Below are 19,074 nucleotides of genomic sequence, written 5' to 3'. Positions count from 1 at the left end.
CTATAGTACCCAATTAACCCCAAAAAGGTCCTTACTTGTTTTTTTTGTAACTGGCCTTGGCCAATTTTGTATCGCCTCCACTTTGAGTGTTTGGGGTTTGAGTAAACTTCTGCCAATAGAATACCCCAGATACTTGGCCTCCTCCAGACCAATGGTGCATTTAGCGGGGTTAGCAGTTAGTCCAGCAGACCGAACTGCGTCGAGCACAGCTTGGACCTTTGGAAGGTGGGATTGCCAATCTTCACTATGGATTACCACATCATCCAGGTAGGCAGCAGCATACCGAGCATGTGGTTTTAAAATTTTATCCATCATTCTTTGGAATGTGGCGGGAGCTCCATGTAAGCCAAAAGGCAGCACCCTATACTGAAAGAGGCCGTCTGGGGTTGAGAAGGCTGTCTTTTCTTTTGCCCTTTCTGTGAGGGGAATCTGCCAGTACCCTTTTGTTAGGTCTAGGGTTGTGAGATATCGGGCTTTGCCCAGTCTCTCTACAAGTTCATCTACCCTGGGCATAGGATAAGTATCACATTTTGACACCACGTTTAGTTTCCGGTAGTCATTACAAAACCTTGTTGTACCATCTGGCTTTGGGACTAAGACTATAGGGCTGTTCCACCCACTTTGGGATTCCTCAATTACGCCTAGTTTTAGCATTTTTTTAACCTCTAAACTTATAGCCTCTCTTTTGGCCTCTGGGATTCGGTACGGTTTAAGGTTATCTCGGACCCCCGGTTCAGAGACTAGGTCGTGTTCAATTACGCTAGTTCTAACTGGCTGTGTAGAGAAGATTTCTTTGTTTCTTCTCACTAAATTCTGAACCTCTTGTTTCTGATGAACGGACAGGGTTTCAGCTATGCTAACCTCTGGGTCAGTTTCTTGACTCTCTGACGGACCTGGGGTTACTAGGGTTGACAAGACTTCTCTATCTTTCCAGGGCTTGAGTAGGTTTATATGGTAAATTTGCTCAGGTTTCCTCCTACCTGGCTGTCTTACCTTATAATTTACTTCTCCCACTCTTTCCAAGACCTCATATGGCCCATGCCATTTAGCAAGGAATTTACTCTCCACGGTGGGAACCAGAACTAGTACCCTATCACCTGGAAAAAAAATTCTGACCCTAGCACCCTTATTATACGTATTCCTCTGTGCTTCTTGAGCTTTCTCCATGTGTTCCCTCACTATGGGTAGGACTGCAGCAATGCGGTCCTGCATCTGGGCAACATGCTCTATTACACTTCTGTAAGGGGTAACCTCGTGTTCCCAAGTCTCTTTGGCTATATCCAGTAAGCCCCTTGGGTGTCGGCCATACAATAGTTCAAACGGGGAGAAGCCTGTGGATGATTGGGGAACTTCCCTAATGGCAAATAACAGGTACGGTAACAAACAATCCCAGTTTTTCCCATCTTTATCGACCGCCCGCCGTAACATGCTCTTTAAGGTTTTATTGAACCTTTCCACTAAACCATCTGTTTGTGGATGATAGACTGAGGTTCTGAGATGCTTGATTTTTAGGAGTTTACATAGCTCTTTTGTTACTTGGGACATAAATGGTGTTCCCTGGTCAGATAGAATCTCTTTAGGAATCCCGACCCGGGAAAACAGAACTACTACAGTAACTCTTTTGCTATGTTTTTAGCAGAGGTGCTACGTAGGGGAACTGCCTCCGGATATCGGGTGGCATAATCTAATATTACCAATATATGCTGATGTCCCCTAGCAGACTTTATTAGGGGTCCTACTAGATCCATAGCAATCCGGTCAAATGGTACCTCTATTATGGGAAGGGGTACCAATGGGCTGCGGTACGCCTTGAACGGGGCGGTGATCTGACATTCTGGGCATGAGGAACAATAATTCGTAATTTCTGCCAGAACCTCAGGCCAATAGAAGCTTTGGAGAACCTTTTCTTTTGTCTTTTCCACCCCTAGGTGTCCCCCCAATGGATGACTATGTGCGAGGTGTAATACTACATTACGGAATGTCCGTGGTACCAACAATTGTTTAGTTGTAACTGATTTCCTTTTATCAACCCGATATACTAGGTCGTTCTCTACCTCGAAGTAGGGGTAAGCAAGTGACCTATCTGGTTGGCCAGGAGTACTATTCTGGTCCCGTATATTTCCCCTTGCTACCGCTAATGTGGGGTCCTCCCACTGGGCCTTCTTAAAACTCCCAGGACTGACCTCTAGGTCAGCGAGGGTCTTATCCGGTTCTGGGGTGGTAAGTGCCTGATCAACATCTTGATTTGGGGTATTCCCTACCAAAGTAGTGATGGGGAAGGGAATTTTACAGCACTCCTCCTTTTCCCCCTTCTTATTTGGGCCCTCGTCAACCTCCATTTCTGAAAAAGGGAAAGGATTTGTTTCTTCTAATACTTCGTTATGGTCCGCTATTGAACTCTGGGCGCTATTCTGAGCGGGGGACCACATTTTTAGAAAATGGGGAAAGTCGGTCCCTATTAACACATCATGTGCCAGTTTGGGTACAATACCCACCTTGAAATCTAAAGAACCAAACTCTGTTTCAAAAAAAACATCAACAGTGGAATATTCATGATTATCCCCATGTATACAACAAATTGCCACTCTTTGTGAACTGTGTCCCTGTTTCTTCTTAATGGGCAAGAGGTATTCGGACACTAGTGTGACCATGCTCCCAGAGTCAAGAAGTGCCCGAACCCTCTTACCATTAACCTTTACAAATGCCCACAGATGGTTATTCAAGGGGTCCTCTGGGCTAGGGCCCATACATTGGGACAACAGCGAATAAGGTTCCACGCTGTTGCATTGCATGGGCTCATCATTTAGTGGGCAGATTTTTTCTGTGTGGCCCCTCTCATGACAATTTACACATTTAGGTACATAGTCTGTGTCCCACTTAGAGCCTTTTCCCGGCTCCCCATGTTGGCTATTGCCCTTAGTGTGCGAACCACTGTTGCTGGTGCTGCATGAAGGTGGTCGCCGCTCTTCAGCGCCCCTTAACCCCGGTACCCTTTTACCGTCTCTGGAAGAGTCCTGGAACCTCGGGTAGTGGGTTTGCTCCACGACTTTGGGTTGCGGGTGCTCTTCTGCTGCATTCTACCTTTCTACGAGGGCCACAAGCTCATCCGCATTGTGGGGGTCACTCCGACTGACCCAACGGCGTAAGGCAGAGGGAAGTTTCCTCAAGAACTGGTCCATGACCAACCATTCCACGATGTGGCTTGCTGAGTTGATCTCGGGTTGTAGCCACTTCCGGGCGAGGTGGATGAGGTCATACATCTGGCTTCGGGTGGCTTTATCCATCGTGAAGGACCATGCGTGAAACCTTTGGGCGCGAACAGCCGTGGTTACGCCGAGGCGGGCGAGGATCTCGAACTTCAATTTTGCATAGACGTTAGCTTCGGCTGGCTCTAGATCAAAGTAAGCCTTCTGGGGTTCGCCGCTTAGGAAGGGTGCGATTAGACCAGCCCACTCAGCTTCTGGCCATCCCTCTCTCTGTGCCGTGCGTTCAAACGTGAGAAGATAGGCTTCCACATCATCCGAGGGTCCCATCTTCTGAAGGTAGTGGCTTGCCCTGGTCATTTTCGGAACTGGGGCTGCCTCTGCCAGTGGAAGGTTACTGATAGTCCCCCTCAGGATCTCGAGTTCCTGCTGTAAGCCCTGAGCGAACCGCTGTTGCTCCTCTCTCAGCAAGCGGTTTGTCTCTTGCTGGTTTGCATTAGTCTCTTGTTGGGCTATTAACAGCTTTTGCTGGGCTTCATTCGCGTCTTTCTGGACAGCGACATTGCGTACCAGCGCACTCACCACGTCTTCCATCTTGTTTGGAGAGAGAGAGAAAAAAAAACTTTTTTTTTTTTTTTTTCTTAAAGTTCTTTAACCCGCAGACCTTTTAGTGTTCTGCCCGCATTCTCCACCATATGTGACAAACAGCTTACTCCGGGGCTCCGCCGCTTGTCCGGGACTGTTAGAACACGGTCTTTTAGGGTAGGTTAAATGAGGAGGCGTCACGTACTGTTCCTTTAAATAGGCTATGCCTGGTTTATTCAGTCCCAGGCACTGAGACTGCCACAGTGCATACAACAAAACACATCAAAACAAAAGCTGCTCACCTGAGCGATAACTTAACTTAGATTTCCCTAACTCAGGGTGGAAGTGGCTTTTCCACTTTCCAACAACAAAACAAGGTACTTTTGCAGTCTTAGCCAAATGAACAGAATGATCGAACCTGTGTGGGGAAGAGGCTTTTCCCCACTGTAGTTCAGCAGCCTTCCAGGCTCTGGAGAAGAGGGGAGAGCAAACAGGAAATCAGTCTTACATACCTGATTTCTAATTAGCATGACAGGTGACAGAAATCAGGCAGGCAGACAAACTCTGGTCTGGATCTCTCATCCCTCAGTTCCAGCGCTTGCCAAACTGTGGGATGGAGTGCATGTATTATAAGGCTGCACTCCCAGGCCAGACAGGATAGAAACTGTTCAGTATCCTGGGAGCCCTATATATGGAATTTATTACCATCCCCTGGTTTCTGTCTCAGAGGCTATGGAAATGATATTCCCTCTGATTGTAGCCTTATGGGCCTCCCATAGCATCGCTGATGACTCTACGGAGCCCTTGTTCAGTGTAAAGTATTCTCTGAGTTTTTGTTTAATTTCTATTTCTACATCTGGTTGGTTTAACAGAGAATCATTTAGTTTCCAATTGTATTGGCTATTTTTATAGAAGGGGAGGGAGAGCGTCAGCGAGACCGTGGGCGTGGTCCGACCAGGATATTGATCCTATATCTGACTGGGAGGTTGCCTGGAAGATATCCTTAGTACCCAGAAAATAATCAATCCTTGAGTAGGTCTGGTGCGGGGGGGAGAAGTAGGAGTAGTCCCTCTGACCCTGGTGCTGTGCTCGCCAGATATCTATTAATGCGAACACTTTCAGTATGTTACGGAATTCCCTAGCATTTTTCTCCGTAGCACGAGGGAGGGGGGTATCTAATGTACTCATCCTGTCCTGGTCGGGATCTACAAGCATATTTAGGTCTCCGGCCAACAACAGTGTAGTTCTAGGCTGGGGAGCTAGGCTGTCACAAAGTTCTCTCAGGAAGTCAGCTTGGGCCTCGTTTGGGGCGTATATATTGACCATAGTAATATCCACCCCGGACAAGGTGCCTTGGAGGATAAGAAATCTGCCTTCCGGATCTGCAGTTTCTTTTTTTAAAGAAAATTTAACATTTTTTTTGAACAAAATAGCTACCCCTCTCTTTTTGGTTGGGCAGGATGCATAGTAGGTCTGAGGGTAATATCTCTGGAAGGTATTGGGGGGGGGTTGTCGTGTTAAAGTGAGTTTCCAGTAAAAACAGGATGTCTCCCTTTGTCTTTTTGAGCTCCTGAAGAGCGAGCCTTCTTTTAAGTACTGAGTTTAGTCCTCTGACATTTAGGGATATTAGTTTAAGTGTTGTGTTGTGGGCCATTGTTACCTGGATGGCATTTCAGGGCTTCTGTCAGTCCCTCCACTTTCCCAAGGTGGTGGGCGTCTCTACAGTCATACCTTGTCTTGACCTCTTAGTGGCCTTTTTGTGGAATCTTGGTTTCTGGGGACTCTGGTTGTCTGCGTATGTGCTCGTCCCTGCTGGGTGTGAGTGAATAGAAAAACAGGGTTGTGTTCATTTTTATGTGCGACTTTTCTTTTGTATAGAGTACCTGGTGCTGACGAGAGCTGGTTCTGCAAGATCTTCCCCAGTGTTCTCTGGGCACGTGGATGGCTGGGGGGGCATGGGGGGGATGGGGGAGGAGAGGAAAGAGAGGGGGTGAGAAAAGAGTGGAAAAAGAAAAGAAAGTGGGCTGTCCTAGAGCCCAATTTTAGAGACCCTCATCTCTCTATTGAAGTATAATAATATAAATATATATATAAATAATACCATATGAGCTATATTTTATATCTCTGCAAATACAGTGGTGTCTTCATAACCCTTCCATTGTAATTAATGCAGCACGAGAAATTGAATCTATGGAATGGTTTTAATTTATGTAATTAATGTTTTCACTGTTTTAATTTTTCTAATCTTGTATGCAAATTATCCTTCTTATAAATACTGTGGGGTCACAACCAATGGGTAACCCCTGATGAAGTCATCATAGATGACGAAACGCGTAGGGCGTGGCTAAGGCAGAGGAGGCACTTTCCCACTGAGAACCTTGCATCACGGACTAAGATGAACGCAGGCTGTGAGAGGCTAAGCCAGTCAGAAGAGCGGGCACATCTCTACTTCCCCTGGTGGTGCAGCAGCCAGAAGCAGGCAGGCGAAGGCTTTGGTTCCCGGAGGGATTTCCTTTTGCGGGGCACCAGACCGGGAGGACGTCACTTCGGAGACCGCGCCATGTGTGTGTAGGAGAGGACACCATTGCTGATCCGGACACTACCACTGGCTTATGAGGGCCTATCTCATAACTGCACTTATTACCGTTACACTTGTGAGTGGGCATTTGTCTGTTTTTAATGTTCCATAAACTGATTGTTATACTATAATGCACTAGGTGTGCGCCTGTTTTCTTTCTTTTTTCTTCCATATATATATATATATATATATATAAATATCCAGAGATTGTCCATAGCTGACTGGGGAGAACATTGGGATAAGGACCCCAAATACGTTTTATGTGTTCTCACACATGGCAGTGTGAGTATTAATTATATCCACACCTCATGCTCCATTACATTATTCAGTGATACAAACAATACTTTACTATCTGTTAATTGTTGGTGTTTACCAGTTTTGTAACCAGCGCTCCCCATCTTTTTGTGTATATTAAACTTGATGAACATATGTATTTTTTCAACCTCATTTACTATGTAACTATGTAAGAATGAGAGAGACTGCTTTACAGTGAACTAGACTGCTTTCTATGGGGTCAGATGTCCTTCTGATGAATAAGACCATCCTTCAATGTGAGAAACTGCCCACCCAAAAAATGAGACAACCTTCCAATGAATGGGACATCCTTCTGAGTAAGACCACCAATGAATGAGACTGGGTTCCAAGCAGTAAGCCATCATACCATTTAATGTATCATTGTGCATAGCGTATCACCCACACACAGCTATTTTAACAGCACATTTAGAAAGGGGATCTGTCTTCATTCATTATTGTATGGGTCTGTGCTTCTCCCTCCCCCGTGTGTAGATGCGATTTATGACTTGAGGTGTTAAATAGTCCCTGAATTTTAGTGATGTAAGAGTGTGTGAGTGTGTGTAAATATAAATGAATGAAGAGCTCACAGTCTATACAGCGCTTTACAAAAGGTGTGTGTGTGGAGTGGGAGTGTTTATATATGGTGTGGGTAGGTGTGGAAATGTGAGAGAGTGTTGCATTTCTATGAGTGTGTGTACTGTAGATACTATGTGGTCCCTATTGGTATATAGGGATGGAATGACATAGATTACTGTATATATATGTGTAAGAGACAGCTGTGTGTGCATGCATATAGCACAGAATGTACAGACATGGCCTTTAGCACTCATGGGAAGAAAGAGAGTTCACTTGTGTCAGTAATGACTCATAAAACATTGGGATCGGATACATATACAGTATATATATATATATATATATATATATATATATATATATATATATATAAATATATATATAGTAATAGGACTAGTGTATCTATCTATCTATCTATCTATCTATCTATCTATCTATCTATCTATCTATCTATCTATCTATCTATCTATCTATCTATCTATCTATCTATCTATCCATCCATCCATCCATCCATCCATCCATCCATCCATCCATCCATCCATCCATCCATCCATCCATCCATCCATCCATCCATCCATCCATCCATCCATCCATCCATCCATCCATCCATCCATCCATCCATCCATCCATCCATCTATCTATCTATCTATCTATCTATCTATCTATCTATCTATCTATCTATCTATCTATCTATCTAGTAATAGGACGAGTGTATGTATGTGTATATATATATATATATATATATATATATATATATATATATATATATATATATATATATAATCAAAAAATAAATAGATGATACCGTTCTGTGGCTAACGAAATGCTTTTATTTGTGCGCGCTTTCGAGATACACTGATCTCTTCTTCTGGCGATGTTACAATGAATGAAGCAAGGGTATACTAAAAATATATATATATATACACACATATATACACTTGTCCTATTAGAGTACTATATATAGCAAGATAGGAGAAAGGAAGAGGCACACAAATTCTAGTGGAATCAAATGATTTAAAATGTATTAATGCATCAGAGCTAACAATGGTAACGTTTCAGGACAAGCAGTCCCTTCCTCAGACCAAACACCTCGAGACAAGAAATCATTCTCAGCTTTATCATATAGCTGCAGCATCCCCTGAATCCCTATACTAGGTTCAGGGTACCTGGTCATGTACCTGGGCACTCCTCCTTATACTAGGGTCCCTCCTTTATACTAGGGAACCCCTGTATGGTTGCAGATATACATTAACCCTTAAATGACGGTTTACCGTGTCTGGAAGATGCTGCAGCAGGGATCCTGGCGGTGAGTTGTAAGAACATTTTCAGAGTCAGAGTTTGCCCGGAGGAATGTGCTTGGCTGTATCCGAGATTCTCACTTGATTCCCGGTTCAAACTTTTGGGGTGTCCCATAACTCCGGAACCCCGATACATAGATACATTCTGTAAAGACTTTCTCCTGCAAACCTACCCTGAAACTTACAGCCTAGAAATCTCCCGGTCCCAGCACCCCAGGAAAGGCAAAAGATTGAAAAATCATTAATGTCGCATAATTTGCACACAGTCACAGTATTGCATTTCTGACATCTATGTCCAAGAGCTGACACTCTAGGACCTTTAACATATTGATCAAGTGTAACCAAGTAGGCTTAACATTTATTAGTTAGCCTGGTTAACCCCTTCAACTTCACACCCAGGTAACCAAAAGCCATTGTTTTATAGGACTGTAGAAGCTAGCAAAGGCTACTTTTTTCACCCAGAGCCCCAGTAAGTGTGTTTTTCCATTGTATATTGCAATCCATTGTGTGTGCGTCTGTTTCCAAGGAATAAATCAACAATTTATTTTACCTCCTTGTTTTGCTCAATGTTATGATCCCGGTTTAAAAGGTGTAAAAACCTGGTCTCCCTCAACACAGAGACAGAGACGAGAGACAGAGACAGGGAGGAGAGACAGATACCGAGATTAGGGACGTGCTGCTTTATATTTCTCCATTTGCCCACACAGGAGTACCACCACCAGCTATTTAATATCTATTTACTATCAATTAACATATTTATCTGTGTCTGTCTGTGTGTATGTGTCTGTCTGTCTGTGTGTGTGTGTCTGTGTGTGTCTGTCTATGTCTGTATGTGTGTCTGTGTGTCTGTGTGTGTCTGTCTATGTCTGTATGTGTGTCTGTGTGTGTCTATGTGTGCGTCTGTCTGTCTGTCAGTATGTGTGTGTCTGTATGTGTGTGTTTGTGTCTCTTTCTGTCTCAGTGTGTGTTTGCCTGTGTATGTACAGTATGTTTCTGTGTCTGTTTCTGCATTTCAGTGTATCTGTGTATGTTAGTGTATGTGTGTGTCTGTGTATCTAGCTGTATATCTATCTTTAACAAACATAAAATAAACAGACATTGTGGAGCTGTCCCCTCACCATATGTCCTATCCCCTCTTATTATATATACACTGACAGTAATATATATTACCTTTAGTTATAGGGAGCAGCAGGTTCTCTGATGCAGCAGATATACAGTGGAGAGAAATGGTGCTCAAGCACCTGACCTCACATTAATAATGAAAGGACAAGAGGGCACTGGGAATTGCAATTAAGTGGTATAAACCTATGAAGAGGGCTCCAATTACCCTGAAGGCAGGGGGTAAATGCACAAAAACACCCCCCCTTACCTCATTGGGATGGCCCCAGGCAAACGTACTCACACTAGTACTGTACCTCCAGTCCCTCTCTCCTTGGGCGTGCTGCTGAATCCAGTGAGGAAAGATCCAATGTAGTGAAGCGTGCAGCGCACAGCCAAAAAGGCAAGAGTGGTCTGGCAAAAAATCTTTTATTAAATTAAGAGATCATAAACAGAGGGTTGTGAAACCTTCGACGCGTTTCGTGCAACAACAATGCACTTTATCAAGAAGTGCCTAAAACATAGATCAGGTACCTTTAATAGGGATCGTCTGCCGCTTTGGCGCCAAAATTCAGCGTGTGACATCACTTAAAATCTCCAACCACAACCGGAACACGCTGCGCACGCGCCATGCAGACCAACAGCTAGCTGAGTCTCACTGTGAGACGCAAGCCTGAACACGCCCCAGCTAGATGACACGCACCCAGAAGGGAAGTGAGCGGCGAACTCTCACGAGATGCGGCTCAAGCATGTCTCACCTGCCTGCGCATGCGCAGACGTTGTACCAGTCAGGCATGATTAAATGCTCAATTTCGCGAGATTAGGTCAACAGCCCATCCACCTTCCTATAACTGCACAATATGCGCTATAACAATGCTCAGCATTGAGACAAAGTGAGAAAGTAATCAATATTAAAAAAAATGTATCCAACCATTAAAATATGTATCCAACTACCCCAGATCAGTGACTCAAGAGCTCTTCTCATGTGAAAACACAGACAAGAACACTCTATGAGAAACACCACCTGGGGAGGGGTGTTGAGCATTTAATCATGCCTGACTGGTACAACGTCTGCGCATGCGCAGGCAGGTGAGACTTGCTTGAGCCGCATCTCGTGAGAGTTCGCCGCTCACTTCCCTTCTGGGTGCGTGTCATCTAGCTGGGGCGTGTTCAGGCTTGCGTCTCACAGTGAGACTCAGCTAGCTGTTGGTCTGCATGGCGCGTGCGCAGCGTGTTCCGGTTGTGGTTGGAGATTTTAAGTGATGTCACACGCTGAATTTTGGCGCCAAAGCGGCAGACGATCCCTATAAAAGGTACCTGATCTATGTTTTAGGCACTTCTTGATAAAGTGCATTGTTGTTGCACGAAACGCGTCGAAGGTTTCACAACCCTATGTTTTATGATCTCTTAATTTAATAAAAGATTTTTTGCCAGACCACTCTTGCCTTTTTGGCTGTGCGCTGCACGCTTCACTACATTGGATCTTTCCTCTCTGATGCAGCAGGAAAGGTGAGAGGTTTACTATGTCTGTAGGAACACAGGAGTATTTAAGGGAGAGAGGGAGGTAGAGGAGGGACAGTGACAGAAGAGGTACAGAGACAGAGGAGGGACAGTGACAGAGAGGAGGCAAAGAGGGGAATGACAGAGAGGAGAGGCAGAGACAGGGAGGAGGGATATGTGCTGCATTTTTTTTACAGGCATACCCGCATTAACGTACGCAATGGGACCGGAGCATGTATGTAAAGCGAACATGTACTTAAAGTGAAGCACTCCCCTTTTCCCCACTTATCGATGCATGTACTGTACTGCAATTGTCATATACAGGCATAACTGATGTAAATAACGCATGTGTAACAGGCTCAATAGTCTCCCCGCTTGTGCACTGCTTCGGTACAGGTAGGGAGCCGGTTTGCCTATTGAGCGATATGTCCTTACTCGCGAGTGTACTTAAAGTGAGTGTCCTTAAACCAGGGTACAGGTATGCCTGTACTCCATTTTCACACCCAGGAGTACCACTACTATCTATTTACTATCTATTTACTATCAATTAACATATATACTGTATGTATGTGTGTGTGTGGGTGTGTGTTTGTGTGTCTGTCGGTCAATCTGTGTATGTGTGTGTATTGTATGTGTGTTTGTCTGTTTCTGTCAGTGTGTGTCTGTTTATGTCTGTGTCTGTTTCTGTCAGTGTGTGTGTGTCTGTTGTGGATATCTGCTAATTCATACTGGTACCGTATGAGGAAAAACGAAAAAAGAAACAGCGCAAAAAACCTCATAGTGTAGCATATAAAATTATATTGTGGTAAAGCAGGTGAGTATTGCACGTACATCAGATTAAAAATTACCAGCAGGACATGTATATGGACATGTTACCAATCAGTACTCTTCTGGCTGGCCGAGACTACGTGAGACATCCGTCGGCGCCACTTGATGACGTCATCAACGCGCGCACTCAGTGGATGCCGTGCACTCTAACCGACGCCAAGGAACCAGAGAGAAAGCTTACCTTCCCGCAGCAGTTGCTGTACCCACGCCATGTAGCAGCTGACTTCTACCCGAGCGAGTGGAGCGTTGCTGGGACTACTTACGGGAGACGTGAGAGGAGATTCCACCCGGTGATTGCTACTAAACCACCAGTTGTTGCTGATTGGTAACATGTCCATATACATGTCCTGCTAGTAATTTTTAATCTGATGTACGTGCAATACTCACCTGCTTTACCACAATATAATTTTACATGCTACACTATGAGGTTTTTTGCGCTGTTTCTTTTTTCGTTTTTCCTCTAGCACTTGGTTTGTGGATCCATTCCACGAAATCAGCAGCACAAACCTCACATTTAAAGTAACAGGTTTTTTTATTTTACTTAATATTCACCATTAAGCACTTTATTCACGATTATAAGAGCGCAGTTCACCATTTGTTTCTACCTGGTACCGTATGCGCAAAAACAGGTATGTTATTGTCATGGGAGACCAGCCCTTTTAACCGCTTTTACTTTCTGGGATCATTTCACTCGGCATAACATGGAAGTGGAATAACATGTAGTTTATTCGGTTAAACCCATGTAAACACAATGATAAACAAAATACAGATAGAATAAACACTTACTTGGGGTCTGGGGGTAAAAACTAGCCTCAAATAGGTGCAGTGCGCCTGCTTTGGAAGGCTTTCCCAGACCGGGGACCTCGTCCTGAGCTTCCTGGTACTCTTTACAGGTAGAACACCTAACCGCGACCGCTACGTACTATTCTGAGAACTTGGTCTTCTGCTGGGCAGGCTTTCCTTGCTCCAAACATGAAGCCGGATGCTCTTCTATTCGCAAAAGCTCGCCCTTGCATTGCCGACTCAAGCCACTAGATGGTCTGGTTCTCTGGTCAGGCAGTCTCCGTACATAGAAATTGCTGTTCTATGTTTAACATGGAATGGAGAATAGCGACCAATCAGAGGACAGATCCTGACTCAGCCAGCCAATCAGAATAGGGTTTCGTCTCGCTGCTGATGTCAGAGAAGGTGGCGTGCCAAATCGTCTCGAAAAGCCGGGTGGGTGGGAAATATGAATCACGTACCCGCCAATCATACACTATTTGCGAGTAAAATATCAGTACTACCTGTATCTCCGGCCAGCAACACTTTATATAGATTTTAACTCTAGTTGCCTCCCCGATATCCACCTTTAACCTCCTGCTTCCAAATTCCCAGTCCTGCAGCTATTTCCTATAGGGGACCCTGACCACACATGGCATCCCTAGCTTATAATCCTGCAGGGGACAGTATAATGGGAAAAGCGTTAAAGGGAAACATAACAGGTTGCATTGCTAGACCCAAGTGCTGACACTCTCAGCTCTTGACACACGTATTTTAGGGGCAGCCAGCTGGCTTTATTATGAAGGCCATCTATCCCCTACCGTCAAAGTTATATTGAGTAATTTATTGCGTATCACATACTGAATGATCACACAGGACAGTCACCAAGAGACTCTGCAAGGGGAGGTCCCAAGAGGTTTTATATCGTCATCTCATTTTCATAGTCTAACATTGTTTACTACGCAGATTATAATGACGTGAAACATACATTCGGATATCACGCGGGCTTCTCCCTATACTTTGTCTATAATTTTAAAGGTCACTAAAATGAGTAAAAACTGCTATTAAAACAGCTAAGTACAACAACAAGGTACGTCAGGGTACATCTTATCACTACAATTCTGTACAACAACAGAATACATCTTATCACTATACTTCTGGGTATTGAGACATAGGCACGGCCTTGAAAATATACTGTCAGCGAAACTCAATCTTTCAAACACATTCTTTCACAGAGAAATTGAAACTGAGACAATACAGGACAGACAAAATGGATTCAGTCTAATGCTAATAATTGTTTTCCAGAGACACCCCCCCCCAGTCAATTTCAACACTGTGTATGTACGTGTGTGTCAGATTCTGTCTGTCAGTGTATGTGTGTATCAGTGTATCTGTGTGTAACGGGTGTTCCCCCTAGTCTGACCCACCCAATCTCACATTGGCCCGTGTGGTCTAACCGGTCCCCATTACTTGATCGTGTATGGGGGTGCACCTGCAAGTAACAGGACTCCAGAGTCTCCCGCTTGATGGTATTAGGGGATGTCATCAGGACAGGTAGCTGAGGTAGTGGGTGCGAGTCCAACTTACTTCACGTGCAGCGCCTCCACCTCATCAGGATCTATGACTTCGCAGGGAGATGGTCCTGGTGAGGAACTCCTTCTTGGTGCCATCCACTGTTGAGTAAGCTCACACTCACAGTGGGGGTATCTTTAACAAGGCCATCTTTATTGTAGAGTTGGATGTAGCAGACTGCCCCATGCAGCTGCCGTCTCTAGCCGCACATTTCTCTGTGCTGTCCCTTTGCCAGGTACGCCCTCCCGTATTGAAGTGGAATTCCCTCTTCTCTTAGGGAGATCACCTCTGTGCCAGGTCCCTGGACACAGAGTGGCCTAGACAGACTTGATTGGTCAACCTGTACCACTAGTTACTGCACTAGGGTCACAAAGTGTTCCTACAATCCCTTATGCAGGAGCCAAACACTTTACCAACACAACCACTAACTGACAGTGTTGTGCCTTATATACTTCAAGAGGCAGGCACAGCTCTGATGTCACTATCCAGGGACTCAGAGCATACGGCCACTCCCCTCCATACATAGGGCACCTCACCACGGTGTGAGGGAAAACCTCCATAACTACTGCTGGCATACCTGTACTTACCAGGACTTACTGCCAACAGGGAAGAGGTCTGCAGTCCATTATTATGCATGGCTACATACTCCCCCTTGTGAATCCCCACCATCCCGGCTGGGACCTAAATTTGGTGTACCTTGCGCCAGGAAACACTGCAAAAGAACACACAAATTAAAACGTCAAACATGATCACATTCACATAATAATGTAAGAACATCTCACTCACTGACCAGCAGGGAGTGCCAAAGACAATGCAGACCGCTCTATTTCGGGACCTAATAATAGTGTCGAGGGTCTGGTTTCTTCACCTCCCGTCCCGCTGCATCGGTGACTGTCACACTATATTCCCGGGGCAGGGATCGTTCATTACAGTACACTGCTTTATTCATGTAGATACTGCGCCCGATCTTCCAAACCCTCATTAGTCGGGAAACCCTCTGTTCAGCCTGAACTCCCTTAATGGCACCTCCCTTACTGACAATATAATACTCTATGTCAGTCCGGAGCCATCTCTCCCGATTATCCTCTATCTCTCTCATAAGAGGTTCGGGAACATAAGGGTACTCAAGCCCATGAGATTTCTTATACTTCGTGGCAATAGCTCGCTCTGCCCGACAGGCCCGGGTCAATTTAACTTGTCCCGCCCTCCCCGGCAACACCCATGATAGGGGCTCGTCTGATTCCACGGGACCCTCTAATCCTTCGGAACCTTTGGGCGTAATTAACCCTCTCTTAATTTTGTTCCACCTCACTCGCAGCTCCTTGAGGTACGCGTCATCGTTGAACTCCCCGGGAGCCCACCAATGGTCAACTATCCCATCCCTTTCTAAAATGAACCGGGTGCGATCTATCCACGCTACATACCCCTCATATAGGGGCGCCCACCATCTAGTCTCCCGTATTTCCTCCTGCCCGGATCCTAGTGGCTCCACCTCATCAGGATCTATGACTTCGCAGGGAGATGGTCCTGGTGAGGAACTCCTTCTTGGTGCCATCCACTGTTGAGTAAGCTCACACTCACACAGTGGGGGTATCTTTAACAAGGCCATCTTTATTGTAGAGTTGGATGTAGCAGACTGCCCCATGCAGCTGCCGGCTCTAGCCGCACATTTCTCCATGCTGTCCCTTTGCCAGGTACGCCCTCCCGTATTGAAGTGGAATTCCCTCTTTTCCTAGGGAGATCACCTCTGTGCCAGGTCCCTGGACACAGAGTGGCCTAGACAGACTTGATTGGTCAACCTGTACCACTAGTTACTGCACTAGGGTCACAAAATGTTCCTACAATCCCTTATTCAGGAGCCAAATACTTTACCAACACAACCACTAACTGACAGTGTTGTGCCTTATATACTTCAAGAGGCAGGCACAGCTCTGATATCAGTATCCAGGGACTCAGAGTATACGGCCACTCCCCTCCATACATAGGGCACCTCACCACGGTGTGAGGGAAAACCTCCATAACTACTGCTGACATACCTGTACTTACCAGGACTTACTGCCAACAGGGAAGAGGTCTGCAGTCCATTATTATGCATGGCTACATGTGTATGTGTGTGTGTAAGGATTCTGATCAATGTGTGCCAGGTTTTGCTGCCAGTTCGTGTTTTCCAGGCTGCCTGCCCTTCTGCTCAATTTTGCAATTTTTGGTTACTGGCTGCCTGCTATATAAGGCTGCACTTCCTGGTGGGAGTCGCCAAGCAAAGTTCTGTGTTTTTGCAGCTCCTCTCTGTCTTTGCTGTCGCCTTTTCCTGTTATCTGTTTGGATTCCCTGTTGCTGACCCCGGACCGTGACCCCGATCTCACTGCTTTCTGCTTTCCCCGACCTTTTGCCTGTTGCCTGGACTTTACACGGCTGCCAATTGCCCTGACCTTTTGCCTGTACCCTGGGCTCCACACCATTGCCGCCAGCCCTGACCCCTGCTTTCATACCGACTATGGATATTCTTACAGGACTCTGTCCCTGGGCTGTGATCAGTTTATTTGCATCCCTACCTCAGCCCTGCATGAAAACATGGACTCGGCTGAGGTAGCGCCAGCCGTATCTCTCCAAGGAGAACTACTTGGAGATCATGCGACACGCCTCACCCAGCAAAACCAAGAGCTGTCACTCATTTCTAGCCGGCTTCATGACATTAACACCGGCTGGATACATTCCAGGTGGGTTTTACCCCTGCACCGCCATAGCTGGTAGCGTTTCCAGCCCCACCTCTCTCATCTTCTATGCCCAGGGAACCACGGATCCCGATGCCTCTACGTTATGGAGGGGACCCTATGACGTGTAGAGGATTTTTGAATCAGCGTTCGATCCAGGTTGAACTCCAGCTCCCCATGTTCTGCACCCATCGATCCGGGGTAGCATACGTAATTTCTCTACTGTCAGAGGAGGCTTTGGCCTAGGCCTCCCCTCTCTGGGAAAAGGAATCCCCACTGATTGACAACGCCGCTGATTTTCTCCAAGCATTCATAAGAGTTTTTGACGCTCCCGGTCGCGGGTCCTTGGTTTTGCTACGCTCCTTCGAATACGGCAAGGAACCTGCAATGTGGGCCAGCGAGCAGAGATCGCAGGGGGGGGTGCCAGCGAGCAGAGATCACAGGGGGGGGGGTGCCAGCGAGCAGAGATTGCTGGGCTATGAGGATCAGGGTGAGTTTTGCAGAGAAAATCTTTTCAGATTGTGGCTACAGATGAGACAACGAGTATTCTAAGGCTTGGGACATAGTATGTTAAGCTCACTGAGCCGCGCTCCTGCTCTGCCTCGCCTGCTGAAAATGGGGCTTTTTTCTGTCCTTGCAGGTGAGGCAGTGAGCGCGCTCTGGGGGCGGGGCAGAGCTGGGGCGGGGGCAGAGCGGAGGCGTGCCAGGAGGCGGAGCGGGAGGTGGGACTAGTCCCCCGCTCCCATTGGATGACGTGACCGCTCCTCCGCTTCCCTGAGAGGCAAATTTCAAACCTGCCTGTCTCTGCAAAGTTTCTCAGCCTCCGCACGCATCAGCGCGCATGTGGAGGGAGAAACTATAGCCGCGTTGATGACAGATGCAGGGGCTTTGTGCATCTGCTCAGCGCGGCTCAGCCCGCCTCAGAATGCTTAAAACTCACTATGTCCCAGGCCTAAGGCTTGCCTTTAACTAGCCCGGTTACATGCTGGGTACATGCTGGGTGTAACCTGGCTAGTTTAAGGCAAGTTTAAGGCATTTCTGCAGTGACCAATGACCCATCGGATTAACACAGCAGGGGTCCCTGGCAGTCCCATTCAGTTTGACTGCCAGGGACCCCCGCTGTTAATCTGATGGGCCATTAGTCAATGCAGAAATGCCTTAAACTTGCCTTAAACACAATCCAGAATGTACCTGGGTCTTTTTGGCGATTGCCACTGGTTTGTGTTAGAATAACCGTCGGCACTACGGTATGTAGCGGGATTCCAGAGTTACTGGATACTCCAAAAAGTTAGCCAGGAATCAGCTCAGATTCTCGGATACCTGGAAGCACAATGCTCCGGTCAAAGTCCTACCATGAAAACGTTATTTCAGCTTACCGCCAGGAGTCCCCGCTTCAGCACAGACCAGAAAGGTAAAAGGGGGCATAGGGAGTTGTGTATCCCGGGTATAGTCAGGGGTCCCTGGTTCAGGGGGAGTCCCCCACAGTATGTGCCCCAAACCCCCGGACCCGGTATAGGGGTTCTGGGTGTCTCCAACCATGTATAAGGTTTGCGAGAGTAAAATTGTTTCTAAGTCCAGCTTCGGTACAGTTGAAGCAACTCTGAAAATGAACCTAAGTGTTATTTGATGCAACTTTTTGTAAACTTCTTATAGGAAGGGCTAGGAGCTCTGAAAATGAACTGTGCGTCTTTTCAGGAGATCTGAGGGACTTAGAAGAATTTTGTAAGATTTTAATTAACATGGTGTCTATAACAAGGGGTCCCTAGTATAAGGAGAGGTGCCCAGATACATGCCCAGATGCCCTGAGCCTGGTATAGGGGTTCAGGGGGTGCTCCAGCTATGGGATAAAGCTGAAAGTGATTTCTTGTGTGTAAAAAGTTTTAAAAGTTATTTTCTAAAGTGTGCCAAGAATGGGGCTAGTGAGTGTAAGCAGTATATCCCCTCACTCCATCCCTGACACCAGAATAGGGACTTATACATTTTATCACACAAGATACAGCAGGACACCGTATATTTTATTAAAGGGTTTTATTTAATAGGTATATCTGCTGTTAACTTGTGAATGAACTGTG

Source organism: Ascaphus truei, chromosome 20, assembly GCF_040206685.1.
Source record: "Ascaphus truei isolate aAscTru1 chromosome 20, aAscTru1.hap1, whole genome shotgun sequence".
Classification (NCBI taxonomy): Eukaryota; Metazoa; Chordata; class Amphibia; order Anura; family Ascaphidae; genus Ascaphus; species Ascaphus truei.
The sequence above is the reverse complement of the archived record's forward strand: the minus strand, read 5'-3'. Positions refer to the sequence as shown.